We start from the raw sequence: 27,037 nt of genomic DNA, 5'->3' as shown, positions 1-27,037 counted from the left end.
CAGGGCATGTCAGCCCACACCTGTAAGCCTCATGTTGGGGTGGCAGAGACAGGACAGTCTCTGGGGTTGGCTACCTTAAAATGTTAGGACTTTGATTAGGATTGCACTGATCTGTAGATCAATGTGGGGGGGGGAGATACGTTATCATTATATTGATTCTCAGCAACCATTAATATGATTTGCCTTTCACTTTTAAACCCTTATTAATGTCTCTCAGTGTTTGATAGCTTTGTGGGTGGCCAATGGACTTCATATTCAATGTTTGTTGTTAAGTTTAATCTTGATCATCTCATAAATACTTTATAAGATTTATGTTCCAAGTCAAACATCTTGAAGAGCTAGTTGGGTGCTGACAAGTTTCTTTATGTCTTTGTACTGGGGCAATAGGAAAAAAAAAAAAAAAAAAAAAAAGGATCTATTCTAGATCCCAACAGACACCTGGAACAAAAATGAAGCTCTAATGTTTTAGGTGAGAGACAAAATCCCAGACCAGTAAAAATGAGTACAAAGCAAAGCGAGGCAGGAAAACACTGCAAAAAATGCTGGGGACAGCTTCACCACACTCATCACTGTCTCATGGCTGGCTACAGAGGCATAACAAGTTGCTCAGCAGGTGGGTCAGTCAGTCATACCTGATGCCTGCAGAGAGGCCACAAAACCCTAGGTCAGTGGGTTGGGGGACAAGGGAGTTGGCATCTCTGTCTCCCATCTCTTGCTAGCCAGTGTCCTCTCTTTTTGACTTTCACCCACTTCTGGAAGGCTTTCTAGAAACTCTGGGCAGCAATTGATTTTCTCTGTGGAAGGACATTTCTGCTGGATGTAGAGACTGTGGGAGGGCTGGAGACTTCAAATAAGTGGCTGTGTCTCCTTGGAGCAGCAGTGTCTCTTTGGCTGAGGCAGTGAGCAAAGCCGACCAAATGATCCCATTTGGGAGAGGTGAGGCTGAGAGACCATGAGGAGGACATGATAGGTCAGTTGAGCAGGCTACCAACAGTACCAACCCGATGGGGTTGTGACAACTAATCATTGCTTGTATTAAATCCTAGATTAAGTAAGATGCTCAAAAGGCGGCCCTGTGGGTGGAGCAAGCTCTCAAACACTGTTAGCTGGAAAGCAATTCAATTTTTAATCTTCCCCCCCTACAGACACTGGTCTTTGTGAAATGCTTAGAAAAGTCCTCCCCATTCAGTATTATAAAAATAGAATCCAGCTGGATCTTATTTTGCTGTAAGAAATGAGGTCAGAGGCACGCTTTATGTTTTCCCACATGACTTGACACCCGTCCAAGCACCACGTATGCAATAGTTCATATTTCTCCATTTGCTTTGAAGTTTGATTTATAACAGAGAAGGTTTGTGTCTTTATTTGCTAATTTATTAGCTTTTGTGTTCCACAGGCATATGTGTAAGTTCTACTGTACTGTGTCAGGAGCATGGCTTTATAATGGCAGAGTGCTTCTGGACATTTCCATCTTGTGCTCTTTCCTTTAGAGGAGTTCCCTGTTTAATTTTATATTACAATTTCAGATAAAGTTAAGTTTTTTTTTCTTCAAATCTCTTACCTAAATAAGAGGTGGTAATGGGAAACAGTGCATGTTTTCTATCACAAGGGGAATCCAGATTTTGGTGTAAAAATCTAAATTAAATAAATATTTTATTTAGCTAGATGTGATGGTGTACACCTTTAATCACAGCATTAGGGAAGCACAAGCAGACAAGACCTCTATCATCTCCAGGCCAGCCTGACCTACAGAGCAAGTTCCAGGCCATCCAGGGCCACATAGTGGGACTCAAAACATTTGTATTTAATATTCATTCACTGAGTCTATTTAATGCTGTTTGTATGAGCTGGATGTGGGACCATCTATTGGAGCATGGGTGGCCTCTCAGGGCCTGCATCTCTCCCGACAGCCATTGATTTCCAATAGCCCCTTAGATAGATATGGGAGTTTGGCTGGCTTAATTTTGGGCAGGTCTTGTGCATGCAGTCAGAGCTACTGAGAGTTTGGGTATGGGCCTGCACTGTTATATCTGGCAAATACAGATGTCTATCTGCTTTTGGCTCTTATAATTTTTCTGATCTTTGAGTCTTAGTGGGGAAGGGGTGTGATATTGTTGTCCCTTTCAGCTGAGCAGTCTGAAGTCTCTTATTCTCTACATGTTGACTGTGAGTCTGTATTAATTATCATTTACTGCAAAAAGTTTTCTCTAATGAAGGTTGAAAGATGCATTAATCTATGGGTATCAAATGTGAATTTAGGGGACACTTTTTTACTATGCCCATTTAACAGAAAGGTAATACTAGGTTTTTTCTTGTAGCCTATAGCTTAGCCAGACATGGGATTTTGACACCACACATGGGTTCCTTCTTGTAGAGTGGGCTTTAAATCCAATTGAAAAGTGTTTGTAGGACTCACCAATCTAGTTGTCATTGTAGCTTGCTGGGTTCACAGTTGTGTAAGTCTGTTGATGACTTTTCTACTCTAGTGGTGTGCATAGAACCTTCTAGTACTAGGAGAGCTAGCCAGTAGGGATGATGCTTCCTGGTCAGAACCAGATTAAGTAAAATCTATATTTAAATATAAACATCCATGTATGATACAAAAGCAGAAAGGGGGTGTACTTAGGGGAGGGAAAACAAGGGAAGGCAAGGGGATAATATGATTAAAGTGTAATGGTACATGTGTTTGAAAATGTCATGATGAAATTTATGATCAATAAAAAGTAATAACAGTATAAAATTTAAAATAATTTTTCTAAATTTACTATTAGGATTTAATCATAAACCATAACATTTGTGGCTTAAACTGGGAAAAACTTAGGCTGGTGAAATATGGTTTTAAAAATTAGTTCTCTTGACCCTGTATCAACAAAGGGGAAGTTGAGAATGGACTCCTGAAAGTTGTCCTCTGACTTCCAGGTGCTGAGATTACAGGCAATCTGCCACACTCCATCCATGGTAGGTTTTTGTTTGTTTTTTTTTTTTATTGACTTGATGTAAGAGTGTGACACAGTGCATACATATATGTGTGTGTGAGCACACAAACAGACAAACAGGGATATTAATGTGAGGACTTGCTATGGTGTCATCATTGATTAGAGACCAGGGCCATTTTTTTTTCTGTTTTTCTGTTTACTGTTTTAAATACTTTATTTCTGCTGGAAGGCAGACTCTCCCAGGGCTGTCAGAGTTTAAATCACACAACAACAAAAAGACAGGTGTGATCATTTGGTGTGCTCATTTGGAAGTCATCGTGCAGAATTCCCAAAAAGCTAAGATACCACATGTCCCAGCTATACCTCTCCTGAGGACAGATTTGAAGGACTCTAGGTCAGTAAGCCACAGAGATGCTTGCACATCTGTTCATAATAGCCAAAAAATCACACCCATCTAGACATCCACCAACAAATGAATGGCTAAAGAGAACATGACACAGGTTCTGGACAGATGGATGACTCAGTGGTTAAGGGCATTTGTGATTGGAGAAGACCCAGGTTCAGTTCCCAGCACCCACATTATGGTTCACAATCATTTGTAACTTCAGTTTCAGGAGATCCAATGCCCTCTCTGAACTCTCTGGGCAACAGGTATGCACATGGTATACATACACACATGCAGGCAAACACACACATAAATAAATCTAAAGAAAATGTGGTACATACACAAAATGGAATTTTATGTGGCCTGAAGAAAACAAAATTGTAACATTTCTAATAAAATGGATGCAACTGGAGATTATTAGGTTAAATGAAATAAGCATGACTCTAGAAAGACAAATACCACATTTTCCCTTATCTGCTGAAGCTAGAGATAGAATCGTGCTGTACGCATCATGTGCATGTGGTGTGTGTGTGTGTGTGTGTGTGTGTGTGTGTGTGTGTGTGTAAATTATGAAGAGGGACTCAGGAGAGGTGAGGAAGAGATCTTAAAAGAAGTGGGAAATAAGATAATGAATGGGATATTCATATGATAAGAAGACAGAAAGGAGCCTATGGGGGGGGAACCAGCTGGTGGGGGAGGCAACACGTGGGGAGAGCTTAATATAACAAGATACAATGTAAATATACTATAATGAAACATGATATGCTAACTTAAAAATTTATTTAAAAATAAAACTTCCCCCCTTTGCTCCTCTTAATTGGTCCTATATGTAAAGTGCTTCTTAGCCCAGTATTCCCAGAGTTGTGAAATAACAAGGTGAGTCCCAGAGCCAAAGTCCGCTGAGGGTGAGCAGAGAGTGGGCACGCTCTTTCCCAACCAGTGGACTGGAAACGCTCCAGGCCACGCTCCTATGGAACGGGACTCTTCTTCCAGATGAGCGTGTCTCTGTTTCTACTGAAAGCTTTTAGCCATGCTTTGAGGCTTGGCTCTCGGCAAACACAAGCAAGGCACAGTGATGCAAACCGACCAAATAGCTGCAAAGGCGGCTGTTTCCGGCGCCAGCTCTGTTCCGGGTGCTTCATAAAGGACGGAAATCCCACAGAGTGAGAAAGATGTGAGGAATCAGACACTGTGCTTTAGAAATCTGGTCCCCTTATGTGATAATGAACTTCTTAGGAGGGTACATTTGGTTTCACTGCTAAATATAATAGGAGATTGGCAGTTGCAAAGCGGCCCACATCAAGTGTGTTTCCAATATTGAGAAGCCATCCGAGAGGAATGATACTTGCGGTCACTGCAAATATGCATACAGATAGGCATGCAGTTTCTTTCTCTTTCTCTTCCCCTCTTTTTCTCTAAGCCCCCTGCTCCTCTCCCCCACCCCTCCCCCTCCCCCACCCTTTTGGAGGCAGGATCTCATGTAGCCTGGGTTGGTCTCAAACTTACTATATAGCTGAAGATAACCAGGGACTGCTGAGCCCCCTCCCTCCCATCCTGCCGCCTCCCTTCATCCTGCCTCCCTTCCACCTTCATGCTGGGATTACAGTCATTCACCACAGTGTTCCATTTATATAGTGCTGGGGAATTGAAGGCAGGGCTTCTTTGTACTTGTTAGGCAAACACACTATCAACTGAGTCCCATCTCCAGTCTTCTACAGTTGTCTCTAATTGTTAGTAACTCTGTCAGCATCTTCCTTAGTTGGCTATCTAATTCTCTCACCTGGAAGGAAAGGGGTGACTCCTGCCTCCCACCACCGAATACAAAAAACTTCCATGGCTTGAGTGGCAGAAAGTCTGGCTGGGCTTCTCTGTGCAGGATTCAGCAGTTTTTCTAGACAGTAAACATCTTGGGCTTTGTAATCCATCCAGTCTCTGTATGGAAGTGACCCTAAGCAAATGTAGGGACATTGGTATGGCAGGGTTCTTACCAGATTTTATTTGTGGAGCAGATTTGGCTTCAGTGTGCCAACCCTGCTTTTGAACCTATTCTATAATGAAATGCTACAACCACATGCATGGATCCATACCCAAAGACATTTTTTGTACACATGCAACTCCTAGATGCAGTTTGGATGTATAGAGCAACTCCTTTGAAAAGTATTTATTTTCTGTGTATGTGTGTGCCTGGGTGAGTGGATGTGTGCCATGTGTATGCAGGAGTCTACCAAGGTCAGGAGAGGCGGCATCAGTTCACCTGAGGCTGGAGGTACAGACAGTTATGAACCTCCATATGGGTGCTGGGAATTGAACCCAGGTTCTCTGCAAGGGTAGCCAATAATTTTAACCACTGAACCATCTCCCCAGCCCTTAGAATTGCTGGACAAGAGGATGAGATGGAACCCATCACCACAGGCTGAGGCCAGTAGAAAGTAAACAGTGGTACTGGCTAGGGCCCTTCTCTTAAGACAGTAGCTTCAGCCCACTGACTTTCTAGGCATCTTTGACTTCTTAAGAGTTTGTTGAGGTTGGGAGAATAACCAAGATGAGGCTGAGTGTTTTTTGTTTTTGTTTTTTTGTTTTGTTTTGTTTTTTTGGCTTTTCAAGACAGGGTTTTTCCATGTAGCTTTGAAGCCTGTCCTGAAACTCACTCTGTAGACCAGGCTGGTCTCAAACTCACAGAGATCCATCTGCCTCTGCATTCCTGAGTGCTGGGATTAAAGGTATGTGCCAGCACTGCTGGGCAAGGTTGAGTATTTAAGCACTAATTTTTATCCTTTTTAAGTGTGTGTGTCTGCCTGTGTGTGTGTGTGTGTGTGTGTGTTGGTTTGTATACGTAAGTGCAGGCACCTGTAGAGGCCAGAGGTTTCAGAACCCCTGGAGCTGGAGCAACAGGCAATTGTAAGTTGCCCAGCATGGGTAACTGGGAACCAAAAATTGGGTCCTTTAGAAATACTCATTGTGATGAGCCACTTCTCCAAGCTTGGGGTTGAATTTTAAGTTATGTCAGATAGAAGAGTCTAGAACTTTTTTAAAAAAATGGATATGTTTCTTTGAACTTTAATAATTCAGTTATTTTTTTTTCAGAAAAGCAAGTTAGATAGACCACCAAGTCAATCTCTAGTGTGTTTCCTTTAGAATGCCATTGGTTTCATTTTCTGATGTGTGTGTAACAAGCTTGGTTGAGTTTATACGGAACCACTGACCTGGATAACTTAAGAATCTGGAACTTGGAGAACATGGCCTTATTAATACCTTTCTCTTTGTGTGTAGCTTGCACTTATAGAAATCATGACTTCTGTCTTCTCTGGGTATCAGCAAGCACATGGTGTACTTATATACATGCAGGCATAACACCAATATATAGAGAGTAATTAAAAAATATTAAAAAACTAAATGACTATTTGAGGGGCAGATGAAATGGCCCAGCTGGAAAAATACTGGCCATGAAATAATGAAGACTTGAGTTTTCTTTCCTGAATTCACATTTTGAAAAAGCGAGGCATCACTAGAATTTAATGGTAAGAACCTATTATTGAAAAACTACACACTTTGATAATAGGACATGAAAAAATAAGTCTGGCACTGACTTGGGAGCTTCTTCCCTGCTGACTAGCTTTCATGGCATCAGAAGGTGCTTTGCAAGCTGCTGGGTAAGAAAAGTCATCATAGTCTTACGTAGCTGTAATCCCTGTGAGCTATAATAGTGACTAACCTGTCATACTGGCACAATAGTGGCATGGATGTTACAGGGATAACCAATGACTTTTGATTGAATTTAAGGCCTGCTGTAGAGATGAAAACTTATACTTAGTACTATAAACCTGGCCAAGAATTCATGTTTGGGAGGCCTAATGCCTTAAAAGAGCACCAGCTATTGCAGTTGTTTGTTTGTTTCTCTTTGCCTCTTTGGAAGCCTGCCACCCAGTTCCCAAATAAATCAAACAGACATTCTTTCTTTTGAATGCCTGGCTTCAGTTTGGCTTGTCTTTAGCCAGCTTTTCTTAACTTAAATTATCTTGTCTACCCTTTGTCTCTGGGCTTTTACCTTTCTCTATTTCTGAATATCCTTTCTTTACTTCATATTCTGTGTCTGCCTGTGTGGCTGGGGTGGCTGGCCCCTGGAGGCCTTCTCATTCATAGACCTTTTTTTCCCAGATCTCTTTTCCTATTTATCTTCTCTCCCTGTGAGCCCCACCTATCTTTTCTCCTGCCTGGCTATTGGACATTCAGCCTTTTATTAGACCAATCAGGTATTTTAGACAGGCAAAGTAACACAGCTTCACAGAGTTAAACAAATGCAACATAAAATAAGGCAACACATCTTTGCATTATTAAACAAATGTTCTAGCTGGGTGTTGGTGGCACATGCCTTTAATCCCAGCACTTGGGAGGCAGAGGCAGGAGGATCTCTGTGAGTTCGAGGCCCCCTCCCTGGTCTACAGAGAGAGTTCCAGGACAGGCTCCAAAGCTACGCAGAGAAACCCTGTCTTAAAAACAAAACAAAAAACAAACAACACCAAAAATAAATGTTCCACAGCATAAACAAATGTAACACATGTTAAAATAATATTCCACAATAAACTACAGTTATTTTGATAAATGGACATAGCACCAGACTGCCTTCTAAATCCTTACCCTCATACCTATAGATGAGTGTAGCTCTTATCCCTCATCAGAGAGCCTTCTTACTACAGTAGATGGCAGTTAACACAGAGACTCACAAACATCTAGAGAATAAATGACTATGGAGAGCTTCACTTTAAATGGGATATCTGTATCATTTCTTCCCTCCAAGGTTCAAAGAACATCATAGAAGAGGGGGCAAAAAGACTTTAAGAGGCAGAGGTTCCAGAGGGCTGACGTAAAGATGCATCTTGTGGACACAGCAAGAACATTGCACTCACAAACTCACAGCAGCTGTGGTTGCCTGCATAGGACCAAGAGAGTCAACATCCCAGTGTGGATGGTGGGAAGGCTCATGAGGCCCCAACTCTGGCTGAGAGCTATTGGCAGCTGAAAGCTGCTGAGGTTTGGAGAGTCAGTTTTCTTCAGGGTGTGTTATCTTCTAAGTTGCCCAAGATCCAGTGGATGGCCTGACACCCATACACATATGGACAGCTCTAATTGGATTCCTTGGGTAATAAAGAGGAAAGAAAGAAGGTATGAAGAGCATTGTGGTAAGGTCTGATCTGGTAAAAGTTAGGGGTGGGAAGGAAAGTAGATAGTGATAAAAATGCATATATATGCATTGAATATATATCTTCTGAGAGAAGAGATAAATAATTTCAAAAACCTGGTCATTTCAGCATGTACATGTAATCCTAGCATTGGAAGACAGAGTTAGGTAGTTTCCTGGTACTCACTGATTAGCCAACCTAGCTTACTTGGCAGTGAGACTGTCATTTTAAAAAAGGGTGGCTAGTAGCTAAGCAGGATGACAACACCTGCAGTTTACTTGAGCTTCTGCATGTACATACACCCATGCACATATGTGCATCCACACACATGAACATAATACACATATACTAAAAAGTAGTCAATAAAATGGTCAAACCATTTAAATTATGATATACACAAACACATACATAATTTTTATTTATTATGTATAGTGTTCTGTCTGCATGTATGCCTGCAGGCCAGAAGAGGACACCAGCTCTCATTACAGATGGTTGTGAGCCACCATGTGGTTGCTGGGAATTGAACTCAGGATCTCTGGAAAGAGCACCCAGTGCTCTTAATCTCTGAGCATCTCTCCAGACCCCTGATATATATCTTTTTGAGACACGGTCTCACTATGTATCTCTGATTGACTTGGGATTTGATGGTTTGAAAGAAAATGACCCCAAAGGGAACTGCATTAGCAGGAGGTGTGGACTTGTTGGAGTAAGTATGACCTTATTGGAAGAAGTATGTCACTGTAGGGGTAAGCTTTGAGGTCTCCTATGCTCAAGCTATGGGCATTGACACAGTTCACTTCCTGTTGACTGCAGATCAAGGCCTAGAACTCTCAGCTACTTCTGCAGCACAATATCTGCCTTCATGCTTCCATGCTTCCTGCAAAGATAATAATGGACTAAACCTCTGAACTGTAAGCCAGCCCCAGTTAATTTTTTTTTTTTTTTTAAGTAAGAGTTGCTGTAGTCATAGTATCTCTTCACTCCATTAGAAACCCTAACTAAGACAGCTATGTAAACCAGGCCACTCATGAACTCTGCCTGCCTCTGCCTCTTAAGTGTTAGGATTAAAAGCAGACACCACCTAAAACATTTAAAAAAAAGATTTATTTTTGGCCAGGTGGTGGTGGTGCATGCCTTTAATTCCAGCCCTCAGGAGGCAAAGGCAAAGGATCTCTGTGAGTTCGAGGCCAGCCTGGTCTACCATGCTTCACAGAGAAACTCTGTCGCAAAACAAAAACAAACAAACAAACAAAAACAAAACAAAAAAACAAAAACAAAACAAAAACAAAAAATAAAAAGCCAACACACACACACACACAAGAGATTTAGTTTTGCATTGTGTGTGTGCACATATATGCGCATATGCGTGCAGGTACCCACAGAAGAAGCCAGAAAGAGTATTAGATCCACTGGAGCTGGAGTTATAGGTGGTTGTGAGCCAAGCACTGTGGGTGGGTATGGGAACCAAACTCTAGTCCTCTGGGACAGTTGAGTCATCTTTTAGCCCATTTTAAAAGGCTATTATCCCTCTGTTTTCAAATGAGTTGGAAATAATTCCCTGATTCATAACTGTTTTTTGTTACTTTGACAACTTGATAAGTTAAAATTGACTTCAGCTATAATAGTTTTTTTTTTTTTTTTTGCCTCAAATATTTATTTATTTATTCATTCCACAGAAGTCAAATTTAACATTCTTTACTTGTGGCTTTCAGATTTATTATTATTATTATTATTTATTTATTTTGGCTTTTAAATCTTTTAAAAGTCTTCCTCATTTTAAAGTCATTAAAAAAAATTCTCCACTTTTTTTCTCAGCGACTTTATTATTATTTTGTTTTACATTTCTGGATCCAGTCTTCTAGAATCTACCCTAAGATACAAAGTGAGGTATCACTTTAACTGTAATTTACCCTCTTAGTCACATAGCCCATATTCACAAATTCACCTTTTTGTGTCTGTGTGGTGTGCATGCATGCATACATGTTTGCCTATATATGTATATGCAAGTGTGAATATGTAGGCCAAAGACTGACATTGAGAGTCTTTCTCAATCATTAGCAGGGCAGTGGTGGTGCACACCTTGAGTCCCAGCACTCAGGAGGCAGAGGCAGGTGGATCTCAGAGTTTGAGGTCAGCCTGGTCTACAGAGTGACTTCCCAGACAGCCAGGGGCACACAAAGAAACCCTGTCTCAAAAAACCAAAATAAGTAAGAAAATAAATAAAATTAAGAGATTCTTCCTTAGCTGGGGTTTCTATTGCTATGAAGAGACACCATGGCCACAGAAATTCTTATAAGGGAAAACATTTAATTGGGGCTGGCTTATAGTTCAGAGGTTTAGTCCATTATCCTTATGGTGGGATATGTGGCAGCATGCAGGCAGTCATGGTGCTGGAGAGGGAGCGGAGAGTTCTACATCTTGATCTACAGATAACTGATGGGGAATTCTTCTGTGTATATGTTTCTCTTATTGGTTAATGAATAAAACGCTGATTGGCTGACTGGCCAGACAGGAAGTGATGTAGCTGGGCAGAAACTTGCCACTAGCTAATCATAGAGGTTCTTAGGTCTGTACAGATAGACAGGAAGTGATGTAGTTGGGCAGTATCAGAATATAAGCAGGGACAAACAGGAAATCACTCTCTTCTCTATGGAGACACTGAGCAGTCATCATGTAACAGGCAAAGGAGTTGCAAGTCTGGCATATCCTGGTAAGATAAGACCATGTGGAAATACATGGATTAATAGAAATGGGTTAATAATTAAGACAGAGCACTAGTCAATAAGAAACCCAAGCCAACAGCCAACAGTTTCATAATTAATACAGTGTCCCTGTGCTTCTTTGGGGCTCATGAGCCATGGGAACTGCCAGGCCAGAAACTTTTCATGTAACAGATAATAGGAAGTGAACTGTCTACTATACTGGGTGTAGCTTGCACATATGAGATCTCCAAGCCCACCCTCACAGTGACAGACTTCCTACACACCTCCTACTAGTGCCACTCCCTATGGGCCAAGCATTCAAACAGGAGTCTATGGGGATCATTCCTATTCGAACTACCATAGTCTTCCTCAAACGCTCTCCACTTTATTCACTCCTCAAACACTCTCCACTTTATTCACTGAGTCAAGGTCTCTCAAACGAATCCATGAATATAACCTCATAAATATGACTAGTCTGGCTGCCCAGCTTACTCAGAGGATCCTGCCTTTGCCTTACTGGGATTGCTGGAGGGCCTCAACACCTCCCATTTATGAGGGTGCTAGGAATCTTGAATCTGTACAAATACTTTACCTCCTGTGCTATCTTCCCACGTCCTATTTGCTACTTGGTGCTACACTATCCAGTCCTTCTTGGATGCTCACTGAGTGGCCAAGACCCCATCTGCCTGATGTGTGCAAGAATCCAGGGCCCAGGGAGGGCTGCTTCAAATAAGCGTCTTCTGAATAGACAAAGCAGTTGCACTCATGAGGTCACTGGATCAAGCCAGTCAATACTCCAGCACAGAATGAGGCTAGTGTCTGCCCTCTTATTTTAGCCCCAGTGTTACGAATCAGCTGTTAGTACCACCATATCATGCTGTTTGTTGGAGCTCAGGCATAACACTGAAGCACTGTAATCTTACTCACCATAAGGCGAGTCTTTTGGAAAAACAAACATGCTAGGTAGTTAGTTGTTTCAAACACTGAACAAAAACAACTTTGGGAGGACAGAGTCTATCTTAGCCAAGGTGGAACTCAACACAGACGCTTGAAGCAGAAACTGAAGCAGAGACATGGAGGAACGCTGCTTACTGGCTTGCTCCAGGGTCATATTCAGATACCTTCCTTATACAACCCAGGCTCACCTGCCTAGAGATGGTATCATCCCCAAGGGGATGGGCCCTTCTTTCTTAATTAACAAGCAAGAAAATGCTCCACAGACATCACAGACATGCCCAAAGGCCAGGCTCATGGAGGCAGTTCTTCAGCTGAGGGTCCCTCTTCCCAGGTGTGTCAGCTTGACAGCCATGATTAGCCATCACAGTAGCCTTTGTTCAGGTGTGAGTTACAGCACTGCTGGCTCTCAGTTGTTTAATGCCAATCAATTCACAGTATATGGTAACCTAGGGGGCGTCTTTCAACTGAAACTGACATCAGAAAGCTTATGATAATGCTATGACCAGAGGCTCAAAGCAACCTAATTTTGCATCACTGTAGCAGCAGCACATCGTATTAGAGAGTTCTGTACTTGAGAGCCTTCACTGACATTTCCCCCCATTCCCCACACAGCCCTGCAGGGAATTTCTGTGACATCGTGTTGTAACTGGACCTGGAGAGATGGTTCAGCAGTTAAGAGAACTTAAATCGTTTTGCAGAGGGTATAAGGTGGGTTTCCAGAACCCACAAGGCAGCTTAAAACTGTATGTATGTAACTTCACTTCTGGGGGTCTGACACCCTCTTCTGGCTTCCACAGGCACTGCCCCCATATGGTACACACACACACACACACACACACACACACACACACACACACACAAATACATCTTTATGAAAAAGAAAAAGTAGTAATTACAGTAGTTACATTATCACAAAAGGGATCTTTAATACACACACAAAAGGGAAGGAAGGAAAGTAGGAAGGAAGGAAAAACCCTTTTAAACTTTCTTTGAAACAGATTCACTTGAGAGGAAAGACAAACTATGTTTATGGATATGAAGATTCAACAGTATAGATAAGAGATACCTGAATTTGATTCTTAAAGACAGCTACGAATTGTACTGATACTATCCCCCCTTATGTAGCTCCTCTTCTCTCACTGATCTGGGGCGTCCCTTTTATCAAACACTGAAGGCTCTGTCTTAATCTGTTTCATACAAGGGAGTTCCTGCCCCACTTCATTCCTAAGGCTTTAAGAAAAACTTCACCTGTTAAACTAGGCTGGGTTGTGGCTCAATAGGTAGAGTGCTTGCTTAGTGTTCATGAAGCCCTGTGTTTGATACCCCAGTACTGCATGAACCAGTGTGGGGGTACTCACCTGTAACCCCAACGGTCAGGAGGTCAGAAGTTCAATAGTATACACATCTACATAGCTAATTTAAAGCCTTTAAAATTTATATTTATTTATTGTCTTAGTTGAGGTTCTATTGCTGTGAAAATACACCATGACCACAGCAACTTTTATAAAGGAAAACATTTCATTGTGGTGGCTCACTTACAGTTTCAGAGGTTCAGGACATTATCATCATGGTGGGGAGTATGGTGGTGTGCAGGCAGACATGAGACTGGCTATACCTTCATCAGAAGGCAACAGGAAGTGGACTGTAGCACTGGGTGTGGCTTGGGCATATATGAGAACCCAGAGCCCACCCTCACGGTGACATACTTCCTCCAACAAGGCCACACCTACTTTGACAAGACCACACCTCCCAAACATGTACTCCCAATGAGCTTATGAGGGCCAATTATATTCAAAATACCCCTCTCTCTCTCTCTCTCTCTCTCTCTCTCTCTCTCTCTCTCTCTCTCTCTCTCTCTCCCCCCGTACAAGCCCCAGGTGCCGTGGAACTCTCTATGTAGACCAGGCTGGCCTCAAACTCACAGAGATTCATCTGCCTCTGTCTCCTTAGTGCTGGGATTTAAAGGTATGTACTACCATGACCAGAATGGGCATTTAAAAAAAAATCTGCTGTTTAGTTCCTTCAACATTTAAGTTTTCTTCAATATTTTTGTTTTTGTCATCCATAAAAACTTCAGAATCACAGTCTAACTCTGAAAAATGTACCTATATATTGTATGTATACATATATACTACACATATATAGGTATAGTTTACATATTAAACCAGGGAAACATACCTATACGCTACTGACTCTCCTCACCCATGAATGTGGTCTGTATTTTTTCTTAGGCAGATCTTCCATATTCTGCAGAAGTTACAAGTTTTCTTCATAGTATCCCCAAAAATTCTACTTTATTTTGTAAAATTCTTTTTAAATTATGTGGGTATGTGTGTGCCTGTGCCTGTGAATGCAGATTTCCACAGAGTCCAGAAGAGGGGGATCTCTTGGGACTAGAGTTGCAGGCAATTGTGATCTGCCTGACATGGATGCTGGGAGCTGAACTCAGGCTTTGGGTCGTCTGTAACAGTAGCAAGTGCACACTGAACCACCTGTCCAGCCTGGAAATTCCTTTCTTGATAAAGTAATTCCTTCAATGAGCATTACTTCTATGAGATGATCAGCTCGTGGGAATCTGCAGATCTGTGTGGAGAATGGGGAAGGGAAGGACATGGCATGTTCTCAGCCTGCTTAATTCACTGGAACAAGCCCATTTTTACATGGAGCAGATAGAATAGCATGAGGAGATTAGTGGAAATTCAGGAAAGGCATAACAGCTCAATTGTTTCATTTGTCCTAGCAATCACATTGTCACTGTTTTGTTTCAGAAAGTGTTGAGCAATTTGCACTCATTATTTGATATTACCCCGTGACATCCTTGAAAGATGGATGGATCATCACCCTCATGTTACAAATGAGGAAACTGAGGTAGACTTGGGTTGCACAACTGGTTTGTTGTCCATTTAGGGGAGGGTACCTGTGTTTGTGTACACATACTCCCCATATAGACCCAGGCATATATATATATATATATATATATATATATATATATATATATATATATAATTAAAAAATAAAACGAATCTTAAGTAAATAGAAACCAAATGGTTTCTTTCATGGAGAAAAGATTAAAAAACAATAACAAAGAAACAGAAAACCAAGCCCTGACAACGTGGTGCTTCCCTTGGAAGAAATAAGGAGAGTGGTGACTGTTCAGCCCAGCCTCCCCTTATTGAGTTCCTACTATATTCCCAGCTGAAGGAAACTCAGGGACAGTGTCAGCTCCCATTCCAGCCTGGATTTGAGCAAGGACAGAGATGGAGCTGGCGCTCTGGGTCAAAGACACACCACACATTTTTCCAGGGCCTTGGGTCATTTGCAGTGAGCCCCATAACTCCCACACATTTGCTTTTTAATGTCCCAAGGCTCTTGCTGCTGCGAGGTTCCCATAGGAATGTGGCCGCATGCCAGGCGACCTCATGTGCATTCCATTCTTCTCCTTGGCCAGGAGGCAGGGGAGGCCAAGAGGAGGCCAAGTGGGCTGGCTGCTTAACTGTTTGGGCCCTAGCTCTGTTTAGTACTTTCCCCACTACTGAAGGTAAAACAGTGGAGTGAGATTTAGGTATTCATGGAACCATCTGGAAAACAACTGTTTTCAAGTGTGGCCCAGTGGAAACCACATTCCTTGGTTTGTTATGAAACTGTCCTCCACCCAAAAGGCATTTCAAGTCATAAGGCTTTGAGAGGTGTGACTAAAGCAGTGTGACTATATTTTTTAAAATAAACACACCAAAATATAGCCATCTAAATGCCGATTGCTGTCATTCAACAAGTCTCACTGGGCTGTTGACTCAGTTCAAGATGCTGGAGCTTTCACATTCCTGTCAGGGAAATTTGATTGGCTCATTGTATGGCTTTCTGTTTGTCACTTGTGCAGCACATATGAGGCACTTCCTGTGTACTGAGTGCTCCGATGGACTCTGCAGACAGATGGATGAGGAGTAGATAGTCCCAAGAAGGTTTGGTCACAGGATGCCCTTCCCTGCCTTTATCATTCATACAGCATCTATCAGACACCTCCTGTGAGATAACCACCCTGCTAGACCCTGGACACAGGATGTTATCAGTGTGGATCTGGAAGGCACCTGCTGGAGTATCCAGGTTCTTGTGTCCCACAGTGCTCTAGTTTTCTCTCTGGTCTGTGACAGAACACACAAAACAAAACCAATTTTGATGAGAAAAGAATTTATTTGGCAAACACTTTCACGTTCATCATCACTGAGGGACATCAGGGCAGAAGCTCAAGCCAGGAACCACAGAGGATGCTGCTTGTTAGCTGGCTTATATGTAAGCCCATGTTCAGCTACCTTTCTTATACAGCCCAGCCTAAGGACTGGGACACCCCCCCACACACACATCAATTAGCAATTAAATTAATCCCCACAGGCCAATCTGATCTAGGCAATCCCTCAGTTGAGACTTCCTTCTCAGGTGACTCTAGGCTGTGTCGACTAGGAGACATGGCAAAGAGTTAAACTATGAACACACCTTTAGAAGTGGAAATAGGGGGTAGTTTATTAAGAAAGGGAAAACACTTTCAATGGTTGTGGGCTAGTGAGCCAAGGGGAAAGCTCCCAAAGCATGGAGGCCACAAATTGCAAGACCCTTTTTAGGACACTGACATGGCACTCCCTCTCCCTCACTTGGACAGCCCAAGCTTTTCTTGGACATGCCCCATTTGTTGTGTGAAGCCCAGGTGAGAGGGGATTGTAGTTTTTCTCTGCCACCATCTTCTTAGTGCCACTCTCCAGATCCTACTCTCTTGTCTCACACTGAAGACCCAGTTCCATTGAGGGTCCTGGAAAGCTAATCTGGCCTGGGTATGATCTCACTGTAGTTGGGGCTGGATTATGTCTGGCAACTTTCCAAGACGCTGCGTCACAGGCTTGCTTGGAGGGAAATAGAATCAGACAAACAGATATGAGTAGCCTTAACTTAGCGGTCAATACGGGGGCTGCTCAGCTTGTGAGAATGCTCATGATTGCTTCAACCATTAGGCAATGCCACCTTCTCTCTTTGCTGAATGGACTTCCAGAAAAACTCAGGGTTTTATTGTGCATATGAATGATGTCCAGTACTGTATTGAAAGTGCTTAAAAATCAGATGATGAATATAAAATCTTCTTTCTCCTTTTCCTTCTGCTGCTAGTCCCTTCTTCAGAGACAAGCTATGTGGCCAGGATCTAGATTTCTTCAAGACTGCTCCATACCAACATCGGCGGCTTGTTGTAGTTTTTCTTTGCTGAGAGTTGTTGGGGGTATGACTGACAAAATAGTGTATAATTTAGGTATACAATATGGTGATTTGATATAAAAATACATTGTAAAGTGGTTACCATGATAAAGTCAATTTTACTATGTTATTTCATATCAATATGGTTATTTGTATGTTTGCTGAAAATACATGTATTTTAACAATTTATCATTTTATTATTTATTTATTTATTTATTTATTTACTTATTTATTTCTGTGTAGCCCTGGCTGTTCTGGAACACTTCTATTTGTAGACCATGCCGACCTGAAACCCAGAGATCTGCCTTATCTCTGTTTGCCTACCCACTGAAGAGATTAAAGGTATGCACCACCACTCCTGACTATTATTATTATTATTGTTGTTGTTGTTTTGTTTTTCAAGACAGGGTTTCTCTGTGTAGCTTTGTAAACCAGGCTGGCCTTGAACTTACAGAGATATACCTGCCTCTGCCTTCTGAGTGCTGGGATTAAAGGTGTGCATCACCACTGCCCAGCTTCGACTATTATTTTTTAATCACATGTCTATATGTGCACGTTAATATAGATTCTCTCAGAGGCCAGAAAAGGGCATCAGATTTCCTAGAGCTGGAGTTACAGGTGGTTGTGAGCTCCTTGATGTAGGTGTTGGGAAGTGAACTTGGGTCCTTTACAGGAGCAGTAGGTCCTCTAAACCATGGACCCATCTTTCTGGCCCCCATTTATGATCTCTTTCCATGCCTTTCAATATGTAACACAGTATTACTAACTACAGGCATCATGCTTAACATCTGACACCCAGAATTTACTAGTTTGTAACTGAAAAGATGTGTCTTTGACTAATGTCTTCATTTCCCCAACTCCCTCCCCAGTAACCTGTTGATTGTCATTTTTTTCTGTTTCTATGAACTTGACCTTCATTCATATGTAAGCTCATATTGCTTTGTCTTTCTGTGTCTGATTTAAACCATTTAGCATAATAACTCCCACCCCTACCCCAGTGTCTTCTACATTGTCACAAGTGGTGGGATTTCTTTTTGTGTGTGTGACTATTCTACTTTCCTCAATTTATCTCTTGAAGGACACTTAGAAAGTTCCCGTCTCAGTCATAGTGTCCAGCACTACAATGGGCATGCGATTGCCTCTTCAGTACCCTTATTTAATTTCTTTTATATATATTCCCAGAAGTATGGTTGCTGGATCATACAGCAGTTTTATTTTTAATTTTTAAAATTAATTACGTGTCTGTGTGCCTGTTTATCTGTATATCATGTACAAATCTGGACCTTTATGGCTAGTTAGTGGCAAGTTCCATTCTCTGATCATCAGACAGGCTTTATTTGTACAAGGAAGATATTACTACAGATCTCTCTGGTTCAAGGCCACCGTGGGCTACATGAGAGTGAATCAGTCTGGCTCATGCCTTTAATCCCAGCACTTGGGATGACACACCTTTAATCCCAGCACTAGAGAGGAATATAAGGCAGGAGCTCAGTGCAATCTCAGGGCAGGCTGAGGTTTGGTGGAGAGCATTGCAGTCCGAAGTCATTTTGAGGACAGGATCTCCCCTCGTTGGACTTGGCCTTGGTAGAGGTAAGAACTCTCTAGTGGCTTGGCTGCTTTGCTTTTCTGATCTTCAGCTTGAACTCCAATTCCTGTCTCTGGGTTATTTATTTATTTATTTATTTATTTATTTATTTATTTATTTATTATTTCTCTGATGATTGTGCCCTTTCCTTAGACTTATTGGCTACTTGCATTTCTTCTTGTGGATCTATTTTGACCTTTTGGGACTTTAAATTAGATTAATGGGATGTGATAGCACACACCTTTAATTCCAGCACTTGGAGACAGATGCAGGTGGATCTCTGTGAGTTCAAGGCTACCCTGGATTACATATTAATTTCAAGGCCAGTCTAAGCTACATAGTGAGACCATGTTTCACAAACAAACAAGCAAATAGACCAAAACCCAAACGAAACCCCATGATTTGGGAGCTGGAGAAATGGCCATTTTTATGGGTATTTTGGACTAATCCTAGTCACAGAAGAGTGCAAGTCAAAGAAATGCAAAGGGCTCTTTAAAGCAGCATGGCTGCATCTGGAAGGGTAAGCACTGGGATACAGATGCTAACCTAGATAACTGCTGGGATGCAGGAGATGCTGACCTAACTGGGCACTTCTGGTGTTTTCTCTAAATACTCCACTCCTCCCTCCCAGGACTGCTAATATCACCTCCAAATATCACCTGTTTGAAAATCCAAAGCTTATTATAGAAAAATACAAAAATGACGACTTTCAAAGCTAGGAAGATGGCTTTGTCAGTAAAACCAGAGTTCTAACCCTAGAACCATATTTAAACAGAGAGAGAGAGAGAGAGGTAGGGCCTGGCTTGGTGAGTAAAGGCACTTGTAGCCAAGCCTGACAATCCGAGTTCAATCCCAGGGACCCAGAGAACTGACTCCTGCAAGTTGTCCTCTGACCTCCATTCTGTCTCAGTGGTACTTATGTTCCTCTCCCAACTGCACGCGCGTGCGCGCGCGCGCGCGCACACACACACACACACACAAATAGATGGAACAATAAATATGTAAATGTAGTTTTTGTAAAGTTAGGCTCCTTAGCACAGCACATGTCTGTAATCGCAGACAGGGGAGGCAGAGAGATGTGGGTCTTTGGGGTTCCCTAGCCAGCTAGTTTAGCCTATTTGTTAAATTCCAGGCACAGTGGCAAAAGGTAGCAGTGCCTAAGGAGTGATATCTGAGATTTCCACACGTGTGTATACACATGTACAGACACCCATACACCTGTGTACCTGTACACAGGCATGAGTGTGAGCACACAAGAATGCACCATTTGAATCCAGGAATGGCTGTCTTGAGACCTCTGAAACCTCTCCAGGACATATAATTAACAAGCACATTTTTTTTTCCCCTGTGGCTGACATGAAGAGTCACAGATGCAGAGAAGATTCCAGACAGACACTCTAGAAGCAGCTGCTGAGATCTACACTCTAATTTGCTGCCACAGCTTGACACAGCGAGACACACTAAAATGTGCCACATTGGTTAACATGGGTTCAAGTAGACAAAGACTGCCAATTTGGAAGGAGGGTAAATGGCCCTTGGTGGCTCTCCTTGATACCCAGACTGCATGCGGTGGGAAATTAGAGCGTGCTTATATGGGCGGTTCTGGCACAATCCAAGCACAAATGAGACCCGAGGATTAGCTTTCCTGGATGAATAATTACTCCTGAATCAGGAGACAGGCCCCTGTGGAAAGGAGACAGGGAATGAATGTCTTTCTAAGAAGTCTCCAAATGCTGTCAGAGATGTACATCCTCACACGAGCTCCGTGCAAATGAGAACCGGCCCTCAACACCATTCTGAGCCAAGGAAAATTCTTGGTTGGGATTGAAAAAATGTTAGATAAATAATTTCTTTTTTCCTCTCAGAAGGCCACAGCTATCTCTGCAATCCAGAGCTGGCCTCTAAGTGGGTCTGGCGGGTTTTGCTTGGACCAGCTGCTATGATGAACTCACACTAATTCCAGGTTTCCCTCTACTTCAGAGAGAGCCAAAATCCATGCAAGCATCCTGCTTACTTCATAGCTCTCTCTCAAGTTCCTCCTGACTGGGGCTGTTCAGCTTCTGAAGGTTTTTCTTTACTAAAGTGGGACCACAGAGGAAACTCCTTCAGGGCAGCCCAGGAGGGTAGCAAATGTTTACTTCAAGTTCATTAGGAAAACTGTGCTAAGTACCAAGGAAACATGTTGAGGTGGACTATGTGATGTGGCCACTGCATCAAGGGTGGGCTAGGCTTTTACCAGGCTCCCTATACTATGAGTGAAACACAAAAAAAAAGGAAAGAAAAGAAACTGCTCCTAGCTATGGTGGAGGAGAAAGTTTATTATAGAGCATAGGCAGAGACAGGGACATCTGAGAATCCAGAGTGGACACAACCCAGAGCTATGTGAGGAGAAGGGGCAAGAGAGGGAGGGGGAACCAGGTATAACAGTCAGGAGGCCCAAATGAGGGCAGATGAAGAGGCCAGGTAACCAAAATGGTTGGATTATACAGGGAAGGGCATGTGGGGGATGGAGAATTCAGGGTAGGGGGCAGGGTTTGCCAGACAGGAGGACCCTGTAATGAGAAGGGACTGAGGGATGCTGGGATTACTTGGCAGCCAGGCCTGCTTTGATATGTTAAATAGGCATCTGTGGTGGTTTGAAAGAAAATGGCACCTAAAGGAAGGAAGTGGCACTATTAGGAGTGTGGCTTTGATGGAGTAGGTGTGGCCTTGTTGGAGGAAGTGTGTCATTGTAGTGGTGAGCTTTGATGTCTCATTTGCTCAAGCTTCACTCAGTGTGGTACACAGTTCACTTCCTGTTGCCTGCAGGTCAAGATGTAGAACTTTCAGCTCTTTTCCCAGTGCCATGTCTGCCTGCACACTGCCATGCCACCTACCACCACAATAATGGACTAAACTCTGTAAGCCACTGCAGCAATAAAATGCTTTCCTTTATAAGAGTTGCTGTGGTCCTGGTGTCCCTTCACAGCAATAGAAACCCTAAGACAGCACCTTAGTCATTTGTCCTAGGTTTGAAACCTAACACACCACCAACCATATTTAATTCACCATTATCACCAAGAGGTAGGGAAAACTGAGCTCTGGAAGACCGACTTTTTTCATTAGGATGAGCAGCTGGTAAGCAGAAATCTCAGGATTTGAACTTGGCTGTAGTGAGCCCTCTGCTTATCTGCAGCATGCTACAAGCAAAGGAAGACTTCTGGAGAGCCGAAGAGGAGAGCATGGGATGCGAGCACTAAGCTGAGTGAAGGAGAGGAAACAGGCTAGGGATGTAGCTGTCAGTAGAATGCTTGCCTAGCATGTATGCAGCTCTGGGTTTGATTCTCAGTACTATATAAACTGGGCATGGTGGTGCATGCCTGTGATTCCAGCACTCAGGAGGTGGAGGCAAAGGCACCATTCATGGCTCCACAGTGAGTGAATCCCAGCCAGTCTAGACTACCCGAGACACTGTCTGAAAAGAAGGAAGGAAGCAGAAACCAAGCGGGAGAACACAGAGTTAGGCCGATAGGATGTGTGGGAATGCAGCAGAAGCTGGGTGTGTGCAGATCCTGGGCTCTTGGTGATCCTGGAGCCCAGTGGGAGATGGCTGGCTAAATTTGCCAGGACTTTGAGCATTTGGCATAGGGTTACTCTTCTCCCTGAAACAAACATTCAATATGAATAAGTTCATGGGCTCCAGGGGTCTCAGTATTCTAGACATGTCCTGGGGCACTGAGACCTGCCTTGTAAAGTCTTTAAATTGGATTTCCTGTGAAGGATGGGTGACTCATTGCCTTGTCACTTCCTCTTGATGGGCTGACAAGAAGGAGACAGAAATATGCTTTAAGGGCAGGGAGGATTTTCAAACCATGGTGGGAAATGGTCTCTGAGTAGAGTGCATCCCTGTCACCATGACAGGCCTAGAAGGGCACTTCTGAGAGCAGCTGACCAACAATGTCTTCCGTTTTCGCCTGTGGTATTGTAGTCTCTCCTGCCAATCCTGAGGCAGCTCCATAGGCCTGGAGGTACCAGAAGTTACTTCCTGGAAGTACCTAAATGATGTATGTGACAAAGGTCTGGTGTTCAAAGTAGCAGAAAGGCAGGATCCCAGAAATGATTCATCAGGGATCCTGATCTGAAGAAAATGCATTCTCAAAACAAGTCAAAAAAAGAGCTAGAGAGATGGCTCAGTTGGCTAAAGTGCTTGTCATGCAAGCATGGGCCCTGAGTCTGAGACCCAGAACTGTGTGACAAACTTCAGGGATGGTGGCACATGCTTATAATCTCAATACAGGGACACCTGAGGCTCACCAGCCACCATAGCCTAATGGGTGAGCTCCAGGCCAACAAAAGCTCCTGTCTCAACAATAAGGTAGACAACACCTAAAGAATGAAGCTGAGTGTTGACCTCTGACCTCCACAGGTGCACAGCACACACACATGTGCACACACAGAGTCAAGAGAAAAGAATGACCCCATCCCTCTTCTTCACTGGGCTCTCCCTGGAAGACAGCTCTAGTAAAGAGAAGGGAGACACATCCATCTTTGGATTGTTTGTTGGGAACTTAACATAAAGCCAAGGACCAGTAGAAGACATTCACCAACACTATGTCTCTTGGTAGGCAAAGGGCAGTCACCATTGGGTGGAATGAAACAGACAAAGAAATGGACAAAAACTTACCTAGGGATGATAACTGAGACCTACATGGTCAAGTACTGGCTTCATGGTGGGTCTTCTTTTTTTTTAAATACAAGGTTTCTCTGTGTAGCCCTGGTTGTCCTTCAACTCACTCTGTAGACCACAAAGCCTCTAGCTCACAAAGACCCATCTGCCTTCTGAGGGCTGGGATTAAAGTCGTGCAACCATTTGGTCTTCATGGTGGGTCTTTTATTATAATGTGGAACATTTGGTATCTCCAAAGATAAAGAACACATGACTCACAGAAAGGTGCTGGGCTCCTTATTAGAGAGACCTGATACTTTGTTCTTGGTTGGACAATGATAAGTTGTGGGCAAATCACCCCTCCCTGAGACTCACTTTTCTGTCTGCCAAGCAAAAACCCAAAACAACAAACAAAACAAAAACCAACTCTCCTGAATCTTGACAGAGTTTCATACATTTTGAAACTGCAAAATACATTATGTATGTCGAGTAAATGAGAGAGAATAGCAATAAGAGAAATATGGAATTAAATAGATAAGAAAATAGTAAAAACCCGGGCTGGTAAGATGGCTCAGCAGGTAAGGGTGCTTACCACCAAGCCTGATGACTTGAGTTTCATTCCCAGAACCCACAAGATGAAAGGAAAGAACCAACTGCAGGAAGTTGTTCCCTGGCTGTCACACATGCACCATGACATATGTGCATTCACTAATAAACAAATAGATGTAAAATTTAAAAATAGTACTAACAAGCCATTAGGAGCACTAGTTGTTCTTGCAAAGGACCCAAATTCAATTCTCCCAATCCATATCACAGCTCACAACCATCTGCAACTCCAGTTTCAGGGGATCCAATGCAGCTTGTTATCTCTGAGAGCATCAGGCACGTATGTGCTGCACATTTATCTGAGCAAAACACTCATATACCTAACATAATAAATACATCTGAAAAAGAATTTAAAAAGTAGAAACAACCAGAGATGTTACATGCAAGATGGGCAATATATTTTTACAATTAAGTCTCATACTATGTAGTCCAAATTGGCCTTTGTGGCAGTTTGAACATAATTGGTTCCCATAATCACATAGGAAGTGACTCTATTAGGAACTTGACTTTGTTGGGGTGTATATGGCCTTGTTGGAGGAAATGTGTCACTGTAGGGGTGGGCCTTGAGGTTTACTATGATCAGGATACTGCTCAGTGTCTTAGTCAACTTCCTGTTCCCTTGCAAGATGTAGAAGAACTCTCAGCCACCTCTCTAGCACTATGTCTGCCTGCGTCCCACCATGATGATAGTGGACTGAACCTTTAAAACTGTAAGCCAGGCCCAATTAAATGTTTTCTTTATAAGAGTTGTCGTGGTCATGGTGTCTCTTCACAGACACCTAAGACAGCTTTGAACTCTCAGTTGTCCTGCCTCAGCCTCCTGACAGCTGGGATAACAGGTGCAACTCACATACCCTGTGTGAGCCCAAGATATGAACAACATCTTGTTCATTTGTATACCTTAATTGTTGTTCTTTTGCTGCAGCTAATGCCTAAGAAACACAAACACGAGACTCAGCACCCACGTGGAGTTTATTGAGAGAAGGGAGAGAAAGAGGGGGTAGCTGGTGGCCAACTGAAAGCAAGAGAGAGAGAGAGAGAGAGAGAGAGAGAGAGAGAGAGAGAGAGAGAGAGAGCAAGAGGGGGCATGAGGGGGAGCAAGAGAGGAACCAGAGAGGAACCAGAGAGAGGTGTGCTTGGCGCGCTTGCTTTAAAAGGGGGTCTTGCGCATACGTAACTGAGTCCTCTGGCAGCCAGGTAAAGCTTGAGCAGCCAGGTAAGACTGGCGTAGCAATGACATGGCCATGAGCGTCCCGCCCATCGTCGGGGGCAGGGGTCAGCTGGCTGCTAGTTCCTAACACTAATGCCTTACAAATGGTTTGGAACATATTGGCAACCCCTAAACATGTCAGCCTGACTGGCTGGTGGTGGCCACACATATGGATGAATGGTTATTTCCTGAATTTGGAGGGGGGGGCTATAGAAGTAAATGAGATTCTAGTTACATTTCAGCAGAGAAGCACTCAAAAAACTCCATGAAACTAAACAAAGAACAGAGAAGGAAGGTCATTTTTTTGTCTTGCTAGAAGGGATACACAATGTGAGGACATTTCTGAAAATGAACACACTTTGGAAAGCAGTGGCCTTCTTTAGGAGCAAGCTCATGCCCACTCCCTGGTCAGTTCTGGCAAACAGCACAACTCTTTTCTGTGTGTCTCTGAAAGGCTGTGCATCAGAGGGGAAAGACCACAGAGTCCCTTAGACAGTGACCTATTGACTTGAGCTATTAATAGCCATTAAGTCCTTGGCTGGAGCCCAAGCTCCTCTCACCCCAGAGATAGCCTTGTGCTCAGAATATGCCTGCTATAGCCTCAGAACCCTGACAATCCCTTGGGTTCTCAGTTAAGGATTTTCCCCTTTCCTTTCCTGCCCCCTCCTCCGTTTTCTTCTTTAAAGTCACACAAAGTACATTGGGCTTGCAGACCCCATCTGCCTGTGTCCATTCTGAAATCTGAGTGGCTACTGAGCTTTCAACAAGGCTACTGAATTCTTGATCATGCTGGAAAGAAAAGAGCACAGTGAGAGAAGCAAGCAAGCAAGGTATCCGTGACACACACTTGGCACTGGACTCTGTGGTCAGCAAGGGCTGGTCTCCCAATAGGCACAGGTCCAGTGGTAAAGCTCTGCTTACCTCAGAGACCAAACCCCTGAGAAGAAGCAACTGAAGGGAGGACAGGTTCATTTTGGCTTGCAGGTTGAGGGGTCACAGTCCACCATGGCAGGAAAGCATAGAGGCAGGGCTGATTGTAATGCATGCAGTCAGGGAAAAGTGACAAATGCTGGCGCTTGCAACCCTTCTGCTTGACCCACTTTTATTCTGCCTGAGTCTCCTATCCGTGGGATAGTGTCACCCGCATTTAGAGTGGGTTCTCCCTTCTGAGGAAACACCCTCATTGACTCACACAGCTGTGTGTCTCTTAGGTGATTCCAAATCTAGTCAGGTTGACAATGAAGACGAATGGTCCTAAGCATCTTGGAGGCCGTGGACAGGTAGAATCTTCCCTCCCTGCATGGTCACACTTGAGATCACCACTTGCAAGTCTTTGATGATTGTGATTCCTAAATATGGGACAAAAACAGGACTTGTAGTTTAATGTCAACATTGAACTTCTTTCAAAACTTACTCCACATGATATGTTATCACATAGATCTACTTAACAGTCCCCTGGCAAACCTCTCTCAGGGATAGACAGGGTGGTTCTAGTTAGCTTTAGTTGTCAAACTGACCTGCCTGGAGTTATCTGATGGAATCTCATTTCAGAGACTGCCTTGATTAGACTGGTCTGTAGGCATGTCTCCAGGGTACTTTTTC

This window comes from Phodopus roborovskii, unplaced genomic scaffold (assembly GCF_943737965.1).
Source record: "Phodopus roborovskii unplaced genomic scaffold, PHOROB, whole genome shotgun sequence".
In the NCBI taxonomy this organism is placed as follows: Eukaryota; Metazoa; Chordata; class Mammalia; order Rodentia; family Cricetidae; genus Phodopus; species Phodopus roborovskii.
This window is presented reverse-complemented; position numbering follows the sequence as displayed.